This window comes from Ceratotherium simum, chromosome 5, assembly GCF_057802395.1.
Source record: "Ceratotherium simum simum isolate JZ-2026a chromosome 5, ASM5780239v1, whole genome shotgun sequence".
Classification (NCBI taxonomy): Eukaryota; Metazoa; Chordata; class Mammalia; order Perissodactyla; family Rhinocerotidae; genus Ceratotherium; species Ceratotherium simum.
This window is the reverse complement of record NC_141904.1, coordinates 75,727,307-75,745,780: the sequence shown is the minus strand read 5'-3', so window position 1 is coordinate 75,745,780 and position 18,474 is coordinate 75,727,307. Positions and strand designations below refer to the sequence as shown.

Here is an 18,474-nt window from a genome sequence, read left to right as displayed (position 1 = left end):
AATTACCAAAATTCCAGATTACCAGAAGATTACAAGAAGAAAGCATAAACCACATTATTTGTACAAACAGTCTAGGCATAGTGAGCAACCTTATCAATTAGGAAAAATTTTATATCAGTACCAGCCAAGATCTCAGATGCCAGCCAAGGGCCAATCTTACAAGCACGCCTCTTAGGATAGCAATCTCAGGCCTGCTACATTAACTCTCTCCTGCACAGTAGGCAATTATTATATCATTCCATGTAGATGAAACAACTGAGGTACAAAGACATTAAGCAACTCACCTAGGATCCTAGAAGTTCTAAGTGTTAGACAATGTGTCTTAGCTTGACAGCTCCTAAAAACAGACACTGAGACAAGGGCTTACGTGCAAGCAGCTTAGCTTTAGGAGGGATCCCAGGAACCAGAAGGGATGGGAGTGGGCTGAAGGATGGCTAGAAAGGATGGAAAGCTAATCGAGGAATGTGTTATCAAATTGGTTACCACCATGGGCAAATGAGGGTCAGTCCCACTGTGGTACAGTATAAAATGAACTTTAAAGTTGTAAACTCAAAATAACAAAGAGGAGAGTATTTAACTACAGGCTCTCCATCGCCTATTGGTCAAGGTTATCAGGAGCCATTAACTTCAGATATCAGAGAAATGTTAGAGCAGAAAGCAAGAATCCCTACAGCACAATGCAATCTGGTTTTGCAGGAAGGGTGGGAGTCAAAATTTGCATCCAGAGAATGCAAGATGGGGCATAAAAGATGTAAACACAGTCTGTTTGAGAGCTCAGGCAGTGTGACTCCTCACGCCTTACCTGAGTCATCATGGTGTGCTTCTGTCAGATTCCTTTACAAGGGATTAGAAGTCCATAAAAACTTTCAAGGATTAAGGAAAGAAATAAACAATGTAGACCAACATGACAGCAGTAACAGCAGTTTTTGTTTGGTATAGAAGAAAATGATAGAGTAAAAATCTGTCTTAAAAATTCCATGTACCTCAGCATTCTTTACAGGAAGCATATTTGTTTAAGCCCAGCAATGGTGGATACATAAAGTTTTGCAGAAAGCCTGACTCTGGCTCAGTCAGGTTTCTGTTCAATACCCTGGGGGAGATATATATATAGATCTTTTATATACATATAAAAGCTTTACTGAGCTATAACATAAAATTACCCTGTTACAATATACAATTCAGCGGTTTTTAACATTAACATTTTCCAAGGGTTGTGTAGCTATCACCACCATTTAATTTCAGAACATTTTCATCCCCTCCCCCCTCCAAAAAAACTATATAAATTTACTCCTATATTTCCATTTGGAATCATTGCCCATTTCCCCCTCCCCCGGCCCCTGGAAACCACTAATCTTTCTGTCTTTATGAATTGCCTATTCTGGAAATTTCATATAAATAGAATCATACAATATATGGACTTCTGTGATTGGTTTCTTTTACTTAGCATAGTGTTTTCAAAGTTCATCCATGTTGTAGCATGTATCAGTACTTTGTTTCTTTCTATTGCTAAATGATGCTCCATTGTATGGGTATACTACATTTGTTTATCTGCTCTTCAGCTGACAGACATTTGGGTTGACTCTACTTTTTAATTCATAAATAATTCTGCTATAAACATTCATGCACAGGTGTTAGTGTGACGGGATGTTTTCATTTCTTTTGGGTATACACCTACAAGTTGAATTGCTGGGTCAAATGGTAACCCTACGCTTAACATTTGAGGGATTGCCAAGCTTTTTCTAAATAGGCTGCATTATTTTACAATCCCACCAGCAATGTATGAAGGTTCTCATTTTTCCACTTCTTTGTCAACACTTGTTATTGGCAGACACAAATATTTGAAGGCCCAGCAAATTCAAGGGGATCAGTGGCTTGGCTAAGAAACTTCCTGCTTATATGTATTCAATATTCCTGAATACATTATTATGGAGAAGGTAAGTACCCTGGTGGGTTACAAAAATGATATGCCCTCTAGCAGTCATTATCATAGTGGGAAAACAAAAACATCCTCACTTACACATAACACATGGCAGATGGTGATAAATTTTTACAGTAATTCCAAATAGCAAGATCTAGGGTAACCCAAGATGGTGTGATTTGAGCTCTACTTTAATTGGAGTAGGATATGGGTGGGAGTAAAGGAATATGACAAGAGAAGAAGACAGTTGTTATAGACTGAATGTTTGTATCCCCCCAAACTCATATGGTGAAGCTCTAACCCCCAACGTCATGGTATTTGGAGGTGGGGCCTTTGAAAGGTAATTAGGTTTAGATGCAGTCATGTGGGTAGGGTACCTATCATGGGATTAGTGTTCTTATAAGAAGAGAAAGAGTGATCAGAGCTTTCTCTTTTGGACATGTGAGGACACAGGGAAAAGGTGGCCATCTGCAAGCCAAGAAGGGGACCCTCACCAGGAACCCAAACTGCTGGCACCTTCATCTTGGACTTGCCAGCCTCCATAACTGTGAGAAATAAATGTCTGTTGTTTAAGCCACCCAGTCTGTGGTATTTTGTTATGGCAGCCTGAGATAAAACAATAGCATACCAGATGGAGGAAACATTATGAGTGACAGCACAGAAAAATAAATAAGTAGTTGTATTTGTCCAAAAACAAGTAGTGAAATATTGATCAACTCATTTAAACTTGTGTCCTTAACATTGTGAAAACAGTATTCTCCTGGTAGATGGAAAGGAAGTGGAAAGAAATCTGAAACAAGTGAGATGTAAGAAGAAAGTTGTCATAGCGAAATAAATAGAAGCATGGTATGAATTTGGCAAAGCAAATTCCATTAACTTTAAGGTCTATATTTCTGAAAAATGCCATCTTTTATGGAGGAATATTTGATAGCTTAAGATCCAGCTCAAAACAATCATAAAAAGTAATGCTTAAATCAGTCTGAACTGTGAATAATGATTATGAGTTCTAAGTAAATAAACAAAGCTGTTATAAATTACTTTGCCATAATTAAAACAAAACAAGCCATCTTTTTATTATCTTTTATTGTTAATATGGACCAAAATTAGAGAATATCCCAAGAAAGCTGTGCTTTAAAATATAGGGAAAGATAACTCCAAAGCTCTAGGAGAGGTAGTTTAATAGACACTTCAGTAGTAACTGGGGGCCTCTAAATAATGAAGAAGAGAAGAACACAATGGGCTGGAAGATCCAACATAACCCAAATAGCAGACTCTGGCAAAGCCAAGCCAAATGACATTTTTTCAGCAACAGATGATAAAATCATACAAGAAGAAAGAAAATTTAAATAAAAGAAATAAGTTCAATTCACTGAGAGAATATCTGACTGGTTCATGCACATTTCTAGAAATTTTCTGTGTCAATGGGATATGAAAACTCAAAACTATCTTAGACATATATATGTATTTCTGGAGCTCTACAGAAGGTATTAAGCTATAGCTAAGACAGATGATCGTCCCAAATTAGGAACTGGTTAAAATACAAATCACCAACTCTCTTCCTTCAGAGTTACTGTTAACATCAAGCCAGACAAAGATTAGCACCATGCCAACTCACCATGTCTATGCATCCAGGCATTTATGGAAGATAAAATCTGCCTCATAGAAATGTGCTGTGCATTAGCCCTCTAGTATCTTCAAGCCCTGTATAAACCTAGGGGGAAGCTGAGTCCAAAGCCTTATCATTTCTTTAAAAATTTAACACCTTCAACGCTAGCATTCTCTTTAACAGATGCTCCTCAGATCTCACATGTCATAGCACAGCTTCCTACAATCCCTAAATATAGAAAACAGGATGACACATTTTGGTCCTAACTGATAAGCACAATTGGAATTGCTGTAGGACAATCTGATAAGCCACTCCTAGCACAAGAAATGGAAGGACCTCATTCATAATAGGAGAATTTGGGGGAGGAGAATGGCAGACTGGGACCAATACTTCTTTGTTGTATGTAAACATTTACTCTCCCTTTATATCGGAGGAAAGGATCCCTTTGGTTTAATACTATAAACATGTGTATCAGAATAACAGATAAGGTAAAGAGTTGGAGATATGGACTTTTTACAGTTATATGCCACCAAATATTTAAGCCAATTTACAAATTAGTTAATTTCTACATATCCAGGCTTGAATATGTGTTGAAAAACAGGTATTAGACTTATATTTTAAAAGAAAGTTATAAAACAGTATATATGTATGTTCCCAGTTTTTTTTAAAAGTATAAACATACCATACTATTTTATTCTAACATGCACTTTTATAAACTTTCAATTTATCTGAAACTGGTTATGCCATAAAATTGCTTTGTACATTTTAATTCTTGTATTCTTATCACCACTTGATTCCTCCTTGGAAAACTGTGATTAAATTGATAGTGTCTTCCTAACTTTAGCCACATGACAACCTCTTTCATTTCTATATACATTCTACACAGGCAATTCCATCCCCCTGTAATCTTCTCCTCCTTGATCTTCACATTCTGTTTTTCTCATCCTGCAGAACTCAACTGAAATATTTTCTTCTAAAAAATACTGGCCTTCTCCATCATACTAATTAGTTTCTATCCAGACCTTCAGCCCTTGTAACACACTCTTGCTACCCTTTCAATCACATTACTATCACCATACCTCTTTGTTACCTTCACACCCTTTTTCTCAATTTGTTTTCACATATGTTATTTGTCTGTTACTCTTCTCCCCCTATAGACTGTAAGCTCCATGAGAGGAAGATCTATATTTGATTTATTTACCACTCTTTCTATACCCAACATCCAGTAGGCACTCAAATATTTATTCAATTAATATGTACTTGTGTATCTTTACATCTGTATTGGTACAAAAAGTTAATAATGGTTCCATGATAACCTATTTTCTTCTTTATGTGTTGGTATATTCTCCAAATTTTCTAAAATGAATAACATGCACTGTGAAATCAAGAAAATAAATCCCCCTTTTTAAGGGTTGCTTTCCCTTTATAACGCTTTGCTTAGGCCTTTGGTTTTCTGATATACTTCAGATATTTGAGACAAAGGTAGTAATTTGCTGCTTGGTCATCAGAAAGTAGATATTAGTCACATCTGTGGAGACATTCACATCAGTGAAGAAGATATTGAAATATTCGGTTGTTTTGGAAGTGATTATGACCTTCAGAGCTTACTCAAGGAGGAAAGACAGGAGTTAAAAAACTGGCAGTTTACAAAAGATTAGATCAAACAGCATGAAATCACTTCCAGAGGTGACAGTAATCAATGTTTTTCTTAAATGGTATCAACGGTAGAGTCCATAGTGGAATAAGATTAACTTGTTTGGAACTTGACCAGCCCTCAAGGCCAGGAAGGTGACAAGAGAAGGAGCCCAGTCAGAAAACACTGCCTGCAAGAATGGTAACAAATAAAGGGCAACCTTCTCATAATATAGACAGGAAGGAAGTCCAAAAGAAGACAAGAGAGGGTTGGTGAAATATGGGGATGAAGAATCATGTTACAAAAAGGCCCAGTAGCATTAATCAAAGTCCCAAGAAACAGACTAAATTTCAGGGGCTGACCTTCAATGCTTGGAAGACAAACTTTTGAAGTCAGATAAAGTCTTATTCCTACATTTAACGTAGGATTCTAGAAGAATAGGCTCTGAGACAGAGCAGAAAGATCCACTTTTCAGAATGTGGGTCTAAGTACCTTTAATATGAAAGAAAAGTCTAGTTATTTGAACTAAGTCACAAAGTAAAAGCCAGACTAGCAACAACCATAATCCACCCATGAGCTAAAGAGTACAGACGGTGCCCAACTTAAAATGGTTCCACTTAATGATTTTTCGACTTTACTATGACTTGAAAGCAATACACATTCAGTAAACCATACTTCAAATTTTGAATTATCTTTTCCCAGATTAGCGATATGCGGTTGTGGGGGATCAGAACTGGCCACCCCAAAAATGTATCTCTTTGGCTTGACTATTTTTAAGATGGCTTGATTATTTTTAAGAACAAAATACTCTGAAAGAAACTTTAACTTTCCCCCTAACTGCCTAAAAGAATTTAAGATAAAAGGCCCCAGGACAGGCCATCACCATAGATAACTCTGGGTATCAGTAGACTTTGAGGGTCCTTGCTAAGCCCATTCTTATCAAAGTTCTGTTTACCAAACATTTGCTTTTCCATTTCCATGTGAATTACCTTCCACCCCTTTGAAGTCCCAAACCACTACCCCCAACATCCTCCTTTGTCTTTAGCTAAAGATGGTATTTAAACTGGCAACCCCGGCCATTTTGGTAAGTTACCCAGTTTTCCTCGGTTTCTCCCATTTACACATGTTATAAAGCTTTGTTTGATTTTCTCTTGTTATTCTGTCTCATGTCAATTTAATTCGTAGCCCAGCCAGAAGGACCTAGAGCGGGTAGAGGAACTATCTTCCTCCCCTACAGAGCCCAACACTGTCTCTCGATGCTGTGCAGAAGCAGCAGGCCACAGATCCCAGTTAGCTCCCAGTCAGCCATGCAATCACAGGAGCAAACAACAGATATACTTAAAACCATTCTGTACCCATACAACCATTCTGTTGTTCACTTTCAATACAGTATTCAATAAATTACATGAGATATTCAACGCAATTATAAAATAGGCTTTATGTTAGAAATTTTTCCCAACTGCAGGCTAACGTAAGAGTTCTGAGCACATTTAAAGTAGGCTAGGCAGGGGCCGGCCCAGTGGCATAGTGGTTAAGTGCGCGCACTCCGCTGCTCGCAGCCCGGGTTCGGATCCAGGGCGTGCACCGACACACTGCTTGTCAGGCCATGCTGTGGCGGCGTCCCACATAAAGTGGAGGAAGATATGCACGGATGTTAGCTCAGGGCCCGTCATCCTCAGCAAAAAGAGGAGGATTGGCATGGATGTTAGCTCAGGGTTGATCTTCCTCAAACACACACTAAAATAAATAAATTAATTAATTAACTAAAAGAAAAGTAGGCTAGGCTAAGCCATGATGTTCGGTAGGTTAGGTGTTTTAAATGCATTTTTGACTTAGGATATTTAAACGTACGATGGGTTTATCAGGATGTAACCCATTGTAAGTCGAGGGGGATCTGTAGCAGGTTGTAGCTCCGTCTTGCCCTTGCTGTGAAAGGGCAAGATCTGTTCAAGAACAGCAGGTGAGGCTGAGACTGCAAGGCATTTCAAAAGGTCATAACTATGGAGAGAGGCGGGATAGGTGGACAGGAACCAGCCAAGGCATAACATCAACTATAAGCAAAATAAGAGAACTCTTAAACACTATTGGTGTGAATGTAAATTGGAACAACCACCTCAGAAAACAATTCAGCAATATCTAGTAAAGTTGAGACACATACCCTGCAACCCAGTGATTCAACATCTGTGGGGATATGCCCTAGAGAAACATTTACATCAGGAGGATGTATGTACCAGGAAATTCATTGCCATAGTTTGTTAAAATGACATTTTGAAACTCAAATGCCCAGTCACATGAAAACACATAACTAGCATGATCCAGTCAGACAATAGACTATTATACTGCATTTAAAATAAATGAACTAGTACCCATATTGATCATATCAAATACAGGGAAGAAAGAAAGCAAAAAGCCAAAGGATATGTGTTGTATCATGTTATGTATATACATTTTAAAAACACAAAATAATACTACATATTTTTGGTTAAATGAATCTGTATAAAAGTGTATAAAAGTAAAAGAAACACAGTTACTTGAGGACATTTAACCTCTGAAGAGGTAGGAAGGAGGAAATTAGGGTGAGAGGGGCTTCATTTGTATCTGTTATTTAAGAGTTTGATTCTATCTGTAATTAAAATGGATCTAAAGTAAACACAACAAAATATTAACATTTTTTCCAAGGAGGTTAAGAATACATGGATATGGATTAATATTATCTCCTGTGTTATTATATATTTAGAATATTTATAAGATTTTTTAAGAATTAATATGCTAAAAGAACATTTTCTTTTTTGCAGAACTTCCTCTTTTCAACTGACTACCAAATTTTAAAGTATTATTAAATAAGAATCTCAGATTACATTTAACAGTACTGAAGACTATACACACTGGGATTTATTTATTATGTACCTATCGGAATGCAGCCTAAGCTCCTCCTGATGTAGAAATGCTATCCTACCTAAGGTTTTGATGGTTTTCAAATGATCGTTGTAATTGATTTCATGAGATTGTTTTCATAGGCTCTATGCTTTTTCTCTAGCTTTGTGAAAAATGTTATGTTGTCAATTTCACTTTAGGAAGATTTATACTGTAATGTCAACTCATAATGTCAAAATTCAGTCATGCATAATTTCTCTCTCCTTCCATCTGAGATACTGTCTGTTTATTACCATTACTAATTTTTGAAAGGAGAAACAAAGATGGGGGAGGGGTTGGCATTATCCCTTTCAAGGAAAAAATGACATTTATAAAAGCTCAATATTAAACAAATGTAAATCTGATCAATTGTCTGACAATGGATGACTACTATGAAGACACCATTTAAGACTCACCACTATAATCTACTCATCAGCTGTCCAAATTGAGAGACAAACACCAACTGATCCGAAGTGTTGGACTGTTTGGAGATGTAGAAACATGCAGACTTCAACTGAAGGATCCATACTTGTATTCCCTTAAGCTACACTGAACCAGATTTCCACACTCAGGAAGCTAATGTATTTAAATTACATTACCCACCTTATCTCTAGGAGCAAACCTTGAGCAAACATACATTTAAAAAATCAGTCCTACCTCTCAATCATGGATACCACTTCGGTTAAGCCCAGGTGGAAAGAATGCAAAATTTATAACTATGAAATTAGAGTGAAACAAACATAATACTCTACCACATGAAGTGATTTAATGAAGCCTAGTATGAAATAAGCCTACTAGCATTTTCTATCCTCATTTCTGAACATGATAAGGGATGTGGCATGCCAATGAGCCTATCCCTCTAAAAAAAAAAAAAATTTAAGTCCATTGATGTAGTTTATTGCTAATCTCATCCCAACTTCTGTAATCTTAGCTGTGTACAATATAAGAAAATAACAGAAAAATATCCTCAACTGATTCACTGCTACTTTATGCTCCTAGGGAAATCATTTCCTATGAGAATGGCACTATCTCATTTGACCAATGTACCACTTAACTGCACAAAAACAAAACCTGCTTTTCAGGGGGAAAGCAACCTTTTGGTGACTGGCAGTTGGGAAAGCTGATGGGAGCCTGGAGAACATTTGATCTGTTGGCAACAGAAACCCTTACACTGTACTCTGCATCAGCACCAGCTAAATTTGAGACGTTGGCAACCTGAGTTTGTACATTAATGCTGATTGCTACCTCTCAGTGGAGAAACACTGCTGAAGGTACAGGTGTAGATCACATTCCAGCTTTTTTTTCCTAGAAAATAACACACATCTGTTCACTGTAAAGTAATTACTGAATGGTAATTAGAACTTAGCACTGGGGCTTAAATAACAAATGGAGTTTTTAGGATCTGGCTCTGAAGGAACAAGTGACGTCTGAAGTCCTGTGATATTTCACAAGCCTCCTGGGAGGCAAAGGGTGAAACAGAAAGAACACCGGACTACGAGCCAGGAACTCCAAGTTTATAGTCCCTGTGTCTCACTTGACTAGATATGTGAAGTTGGGCAATACATCTCATCCCTCTGGGACTCAATTTCCTTATTCATAAAACGAGTGAGTCTGACTAAACACAATTAAAGCTCTCAACTCCAACATTCTAAGAATCCCTCAACTTTCAGCTACTTTAAGACAGAAATTTCAGTCAGTAAGCCAGGTTCCCAACTTGCTAACCAACACTAAATAAACCACACCATGAATTTTTATTTATTTATTTATTTTTTTGTGAGGAAGATCAGCCCTGAGCTAACATCCATGCTAATTCTCCTCTTTTTTTTTTTTTTTTTTTGCTGAGGAAGACTGGCTCTGAGCTAACATCTATTGCCAATCCTCCTCCTTTTGTTTTTTTCTCCCCAAAGCCCCAGTAGATAGTTGTATGTCATAGTTGCACAGCCTTCTAGTTGCTGTATGTGGGACACGGCCTCAGCATGGCTGGAGAAGCGGTGTGTTGGTGCGCGCCCGGGATCCGAACCTGGGCCGCCAGTAGCAGAGCGTGCGCACTTAACCGCTAAGCCACGGGGCCGGCCCCACATCATTTATTAAATTGATGCCAATACTGGCAAGACATCTAGAAGGCTTGAAATTTAAAAATTCATTATTTCATATCAAGAACAAAATCTCTATTAATATGATAAGAGTTTTGATGATCTCAAAGACTCATAAAAATCCCCAACGATGTGTCAATCACACTTTGAGAAAGTTTCTTCTCAATCAAAATTCCTCTAAGCAAGTTACATATAGGAATCCCATGATGTCTGGCCTCAGCTCCCACCTCAGATCAATTAAATCGGAATCCGTGGGGGTAGGGCTCTGTCATTGCTATTTTTTTAAGTCCCCAGTCAATTCTAATGTTAAAAGACTGAACACCACTGTTTTAAACTAAATTAAAATTAATGAAAAATTGGGGTGGGGGCACTCTAAGGGCATTCAAGAAGAGCTTCAACATGAGGAAGGAAACGTTTTAAAGCCTCAGAATACCTATAAGGAGATAAATCTATGACATAAAAAAGGCAACAAAAATATTAATGTGGGGAAATTTTTTAAAATGTAGCATTAAACATACTTCGTCAAAGAGCTGGCCTTAGTCTATACATAAGTCTGCCCACAGAGGGTACTCCACTGACTGAATGAATACGTAGGTTAATTTCATGACTGACACATGTGGAAGAATATTATAGAATGTAAATAAGTTCTGATACCAATTCCAATGCTGGGCGAAGGTTCTCCATACCATCAAGCAATTCTCGGGACACCAGCTGGGTGTCCTACAATTCAACTCAATTCTGACACTTATCTACTCGGAGACAGCATCAGGTTCCACAGGTTAACGGGGTCAGGCCTACAACATTCTCCCCTCCCCACTTCAGAGGCCAATCTTAAGCACAGGCTGTTACATGTGCTTCTGACTGACTGGCTATAAATTAGATGTTCCCAGGACCTCCTCCTTCCTTGAATTCAATTACCTTGCTGGAGTGGCTCACAGAACTCAGAGAAACATTTTACTGTCTAGATTTAACTCAGGAACAGCCAGATGGAAGAGATGCAAAGGGCAAAGTATGGGGAAAGGACACAGAATTTTCATTCCCTCCAGGCATGCCACTCTTCCAGCAACTCCAAGTGTTCACTAACCAGGACGCTCTCTGAACCTTGTTCTCTTGGAGGCTTCATTACATAGTTATGATTGATTAAATCATTGGCCATTGGTGATTGATTCAACCTCCAGCCCATCTCTCCTCCCCAGGTCAGGGGTGGGACAGAAAGTTCCAACTCTCTAATCACAAGGTTGGTTCTCCTGGCAACCAGCCCCCATTCTTAGGTGGGGTCCAAAAGTCACCTCATTAACATAACAAGAGACAGCTTGGTCATTCTCAACAGTTTGGAAATTCCAAGGGTTTTGGGAGCTGAGAGTCAGGAATGGATGAAGACCAAAGATATATGAGAAATATATTTTGGTCAGCTGAATGACAAAATACATATTTTTCTTATAAATAACAATATCTCAAACGTGTCTCAATATTTTTAACTAACCACCAAGAAAAAAATAATTTTAAGTTCAATGTGAAGAATTAGCTAACTTCTTTTAAACTCCTCATGAGTGGTACTTCTTACAGACAACTTTGTGTTATCAAAAAGGTTTCAGAATGCTTTAAATATGGGAACTTTTTTTAATCAAATAGGTTTTGGAATGCCTTTAATATGGGAATTAAAAACAAGAATTGATTGTAATCCATCTAGGAAAACATACACATAGTTCTCTATGTGTATGATATTAAGGAAAAGACAAAATCAATATAGAGTGTAGACTAGCATAAAATTACATATGCATATGAGAACATAATATGCTCTGAACCAAAAGAAAAAGAACAAACTAAAGCAATAGCTGCTACCTGACCCAAGAATCCTCTGAAAACCCATTATCAGGAAAATTACTTTATTGCCTAAAATATAACTGTTAAATAAATATTAGCTATCATTATCATTCATCAATTCAGTACTATTTGCTTTTCTACTGTGTGTTTACTTTTGGGGAAAAAGCAGTTAATAAAAAGCCTTTGCTTCCAATGAGCTTTAGATGTAGTGAAGGAAGTAGGCAGATTCAAACAGACAGTTAAAAGATGCTAAGAAAGCAGTAAGAACAAAGAAGGAGCAATTAGGAGATGAGGAGTCTCATGGAAGAGAAAGGGGAAACAAAGTTGAGGCCCTAAATAAATTAGGAATATTTAGCTAGGTATAGGGATGGGGAAAGAAAATGAGAACTAGCATGTTCATAGCCCAGTAATGACTTCTGTGTGCCAGGACCTGGGGTCCTAGCTTTGATCAACTGTATCATCACACCATGTGTACCTCCTCAAAGTTCTTTCTGCCTCCCCCATTACTGGACCCTCTCCCATCTTGTCCCATCTCAGCCTGAGGGCCAACTGCCACATGCCCCAAAATCTCTGCTACCTCCTGTTAATGTCATATTCAGATGAGTCACCATAGCTCCTGTGGAATCTAGCTTCCTAAACAGCTCCACAGGGCCTCATGATGCAACTCAGAAGCATGGGAGAGTTTACCAATGAGACCAGAGGGAGCTAGTGGGTGAATTCTCTCTTACTTCCTCCCTCTGATAAGGTATGTTTTTCTTTAAGATGTGGTTTTCTTGTGTACACATCAGAAACATCCCACATGGTCCAACCACTGTACCTGCCAAGCAACCACCCTTGATTCTAAGCAGATTATAAAGAAGTGGCCACCCTGATAACACAGCACCTTTCTGCTGCCTCTTTTCCTTGTCCTCTTCATATCCCTTTCTCCTCACTCTCACTGCTATGGGATCACACCTCATATTTTATCTTAGTAAAGCTTCACTTCTTCGTCTTAGGCTCTGTTTTTTAGGAACCTGGGCTAAGACATGGAGTTTTTTGTGGTAAAAATGGGGGTAACTTTCAGTTTTGAATAGGAGAAAAACCTACTTAAAAGATCTATGACAGGGCCGGCCCCGTGGCTTGGCGGTTGAGTGCGTGCGCTCCGCTGCCGGCGGCCCGGGTTCGGATCCCGGGTGTGCACCGAGGCACCGCTCCTCCAGCCATGCTGGGGCCGCGTCCCACATACAGCAACTAGAAGGATGTGCAGCTATGACAGACAACTATGTACTGGGGCTTTGGGGGAAAAATAAATAAATAAAATCTTTAAAAAAAAAAAAAAAAAAAAAAAAAAAGATCTATTACAAATATCATAATGGCTATTATGTGGAAAATGGATTAGAGGGGGCCAAAACTGGAGGAAGGAAGACCATTAAGAAAGCTAATTTGGTGATTTGAGCAAAACATGGTGGTGGCTGGGACTCCATCAAGGATAATGCCAGATGCCATCACCTCCTCAGCTCTCTACCTGGGAAGTCCACTTCCCTAAAAACATGTGTACAAAATTGTTAGTGACACTTTGAAATACTGTAAATATAATTTCATGCATCTTTCAACTTACATTTTCCACATAACCATAGATCATGGACATCTTTTCATGTAGGTAAATATGGGCCTACTATATCCTTTTTATCAACTCCATATATTCTACTGTATGGTTACAGCATAATTCTTTTAATCAAAACTTATTAAAATAAAACTCCAATGAATATCATTGGATAGACAGATAGACACATGTACACAGAGACCTTTATGTACTTATAAATAGTCCTGTCTTACATCACTAAAAGTAGAGATTCCGGGCTAAAGTGTGTATCAGTCAGGAAAGGTTAGGTTATGCTTTAATAACAATAACACTAAATAAATAAAATAAAATAAAAATAAAACCCAGTGGCTTACACAAAATTTTCTTTGTCACTCATACTACACATCTAACATGGGCCCGCAGAGGAGCCCTACTCATCAACTTCGATAGGAACCCAAGTTGACAAAACAGCTCCAGTTGGAGCACTGCCTGTTGTCATGATAGGAGGATCAGTGAGCACAGGAATCGCCAGCTGATTCTTAAAACTTTTCTCCACAAGGTGTACTTATTACTTGTGTTTAGGGATTTCAGCATTAATAGAGCTATAGCAAAGTCTAGTGGAGGCCCCTGCATAGAGCATCAAGTCAAAATCTCAGCCATGCATCTCTCTGGATACTCTTTTCATTGGGAAGATACCATGTGTTTCCAGGGTATACCACAGTAAGGTGGCACATTATCAAGCCCAGTGTTGAAGGAGAAGGCAGTGCTTAAAAACATGGACTTTTAGGCAGACCTGGTATTAGCATTATCTACTTAGATGATATCAAATATTATTTGAACTTTAAGACATAGTTTCTTTTTTTTTTTAATTTTGTTTTTTTTCCCCCAAAGCCCCAGTAGATAGTTGTATGTCATAGTTGCACATCCTTCTAGTTGCTGTATGTGGGACACGGCCTCAGTATGGCCAGAGAAGCAGTGCATAGGTGCGCACCAGGGATCTGAACCCGGGCTGCCAGCAGCAGAGCAGGCACACTTAACTGCTAAGCCACGGGGCCGGCCCTAAGACGTAGTTTCTTATCTACAAAAGGGGAATAACACCACCTTGTGGGAGAGACTGGTTACTTGTTCACCAAACTTGTTTTCTTTCCCCACTGCACACGTGGCTGGACTGCATTACCCAGGATCCCTTGCAAGTGTAGCCACATGACTGAGTTCTCGCCAATGGAATGTGGATCAAGAGACAGACACCTCTTCTATGCCTGACTCATGTAAAGCCATCTTTGCTATCCTCACCTCCTCTCTCCTCTCTTGTGTCAGATGGAACAGAGAACGCAGCAAAAGACTCAGAAGCTCTGTGAAATGGTGGACCACAACTGGAAGGACATTTGTATTACACTGTTAGGTGAAATAAAAACATCTATTGTGAAGGCTGTTGCTTATACTAATTAGCCTACACACACTATTTTACTCCTATACCAGGGTAGTCATAAAGATTAAATGCAAAAATGAAATGAAAATTTTCATCACGGTGTCCATAAATACTGCATACTAAACAACTACTAACTACGATTATTATCACTATTCTGATATTTACCATTCAATATGTCTGAATATTTTTTTACTCTAGTCAGAACCTACTTGTGTACGTATCATAACTGACCAACAAAAGCATTTAAAACAAAACAGACTCCAAAAGTCATTCTTAATATCACTATCTTAATATCAAATACAAATATTGTCCAAGGCAAAACTAAATATGGCTTCTTCTTTTAGTAAAAATCCAATCCTTAAAAATGTTATTTCAGGGTAAAAAAGTACTCACATTCATTATTTAGAGAACACTGGCACAAATGTATATTGATTTTTAGGTTTTATAATGAAATTTGCTTGATGTGGTTTTCTTCACAAATGAAATGAACATTGACCTGCCTGATTGCATATTGACAATAAAATCATCCTTAGATACAGAAGGCTTTGTAGATACTGTCAAAGAAACTTAGGCATGATGAGCGGGTTCTTTTATAAATTGACAATATTAGTTCTGACCCTAACTTTGATTTTTCCCTATTGTGTAGAAAGAGCAAGCAGAGAGATACTACTTCTCTTCTTCCTCACTTTACCTCAAAATTGTCCTGTTTCAATAACTTACTTGGGAAGAAGGAGAAGTGGAGAGGGCCCATGGAAAGAAAACACACATCGTAAGAGCTTACATCTATACAACAAATACAGGTGAAATGTTCTCACCTATGAGTAAAAATAACTGCCTACTAAGAAACAGAACTGGAATAGCTGGAATACTCTTCTGCGTATTCATCACCTCCCTACTTTAAATGCAAAGTAATGAAATGTATTCAATTGTTTCGCATTTCCTCAAAATGAGACTTTCATCTCTCAGAATTGCTGATTAAGTGTTTCTCTGGTTATTTGCATAGGATATACCATCTTATCCACTCATTACAGAAGTTTATTTAATTATCTTATTCTTCTGAAAATGAAGAAACAGCCAGTTTTCTCAGGACCGTATACATGTCAGTTTACTGGGGCAAATATTTCTCCTGTTTCATTCTGGATTTCTAGTATTATTATTTGGACTTCAGGGTGTAAGTACTGAGGGACTATCTTTTGGAATTGCATAAGGATACTTGTCATTTGTTACCGAACGGCTGCTATGTGTCTGACACTGTGTGAGCCTCTTGAGAACAAGACAGACACAATCCCTGCCCTTGGGGAGCTTAAATTTGAGTAAGAACTTGACCGGGTTGCACTTAAGACCCAAATATTCCCGGAATACAGAAGTCCCTACAGTCCCTGATAGAAGTTTCAGTTGGAGAAAAACACAACTGCTCCTAAAATGGTCAAAGAAATGTAAAATTAGGTTGGAGAATCCCACTTAAGTCAGTGATCATACTTTTCTGCATTTTCATAGTTATTTCTTTTATATAATATATAATAATAACTATGAAACATATTTCATAGTTATTCTTTCACAATCAGAAAAGAAATACAAAAATAGTAATATTTAGAAATTTTAAGAAAACTTTTTGTTATTAAATAATATCTTAGATATGACAGAAAACCATTCACATATTAAAAAGGAAGGTGAGAAGGCTAAGAAGCTATTTTGAACTCAACAGTTCATAAGAAGAGACAATACTAAAATCTAGCTAAAAATATTTCATTCTTATATGATCTTTTCTCACCAGAAAGACAAAAAATAACTCATGATTTGGAAAAAAAAAAGCAGTGATTATTTTATTAAGCGAAAGCTAAGTAATGTCTCAACCTACATCTACTACATAAAAATACTTAAATATAAAGGAAATAATATCATCAGTGCCTTTCAAAGTAAACGGATTCTACAGGGGTCTATAACAATTATGAGACATTCATATGCTATTAGGACCAGAAATCCTGTCCTAACTCAGCTTTCTCAACTATCCACTCAGTAAATTACTATTTCAGAACTCCAAGTGGTTCTTCAAGAGCTGACAGGTTGTTGTTTCTCTGATTAGGTTGACTTTTTCTGACATGATGCCTTGCATCCTTTGAGAATCCTGAAACAAAAGTTAACACACAAGCATTTTTCTTTTGTGCCCTAAATCTGAAAGGAAGAAAAAGGTTTAAAAGTATTTGTTCTTTCTTAGGTTAACATTATTTATTTAAAGACTGTTTATTAATTTTGAAGGATGTGTACAGTTTTAAAAGCCATCCTAAAGTCTTACTTTGCTTAACCAGTAAAACAGCAAGCAGAAACACACAAAAGTACGAAACTCCAAGAAGAATCTGTGAACAAATTGCAAAAGAAAGTTTAATTACCTATTTTTAGGATCAAAAGAGAGGCTTATATTATTTTTGTGTGTAGTTGCATATAATTTCATTAAATGTGTATAATAACATCAAAGGAATTAATTCATTGTTAAGATTTGAAGGTGTTGGAAGTTTGGGAATAATTAAAAATATGTATGCAATTTTTTGCTGAGTAATGAATATGTCAAGAAATATGAATTTTACTGAATGTATTTATTAAAATGGGTACATCAAAGATCTTGAAAGTTAACCACTTCTCTGCATTTCCAAGTATTCACAAGTGCTCCTCGTAAGATATAATGATGAATGAATACAAAACCTCAAATATAAGTTATAAAATATAATTTACTATGAAATTTAATAATTTAAAAATTACAAATGTTTGTTACATTTACATGATAAATTTTTGAATATACAGATTTAAAATATACTCATAGCACTCATATGCATATATACGAAGAAACTTACAAGAGAAAAGGAAAGAAATTTAGAGAAATCTTGTTTTATATATGAACTATATATCTAGGTCCACATACTGATTCTGTCATTATTAGCTAAGCAACTCTGGGCCTATAATTTGAAATTGTTAGTTTCCTTATCTATGTAAAGAGGTTATGTCCAGTATCCTATTTATTGGCTAAGAAAAGGAGTGTTACTGATTTGAATGGGACAATTCTAGGGCATTGATTGGGCCACATCTCTATGGGTAGAGCTCTCGAGGAGCTAAGAAGGTCAATACACCTAGATATGCTCTGACTTTTTCTCTTTTCTCTCTCTCAATGTGACTATCTGGGGTAATGAGCTGACTCAGTACCTGATCCCTCTACACAGGTAGAGGGATGCACCTATTCAGGAATGGACTTAAGCAGGCCAAACTAGGCCAAGTATAGACTAATTCACTTAGAGAAAATGAATCCTTTCACATAGTCCATAATATTACACTTCAGTTCTACACTGGCCCAAGCCCCAGGTTAATATAAGGTGCTCTATTTTGCTTTCTCTTCCTTTGTTTATGCATCTATTTCTCTCAGAAATATGATGGGAAGGAGAAATATCTTGGACAAACAGACTATGGATATCATCACATGCATGGCCACACTGCCACCATAATGACAGCAT

General features: G+C 37.4%; 1 protein-coding gene across 7 annotated transcripts in view; it reads right to left on the bottom strand.

Moving 5' to 3' along the window:
- The window catches only part of CNTN4 (contactin 4), an 892,715-nt gene that overhangs the window by 765,707 nt on the left and 108,534 nt on the right, over positions 1 to 18,474 (bottom strand). The window lies entirely within an intron of this gene.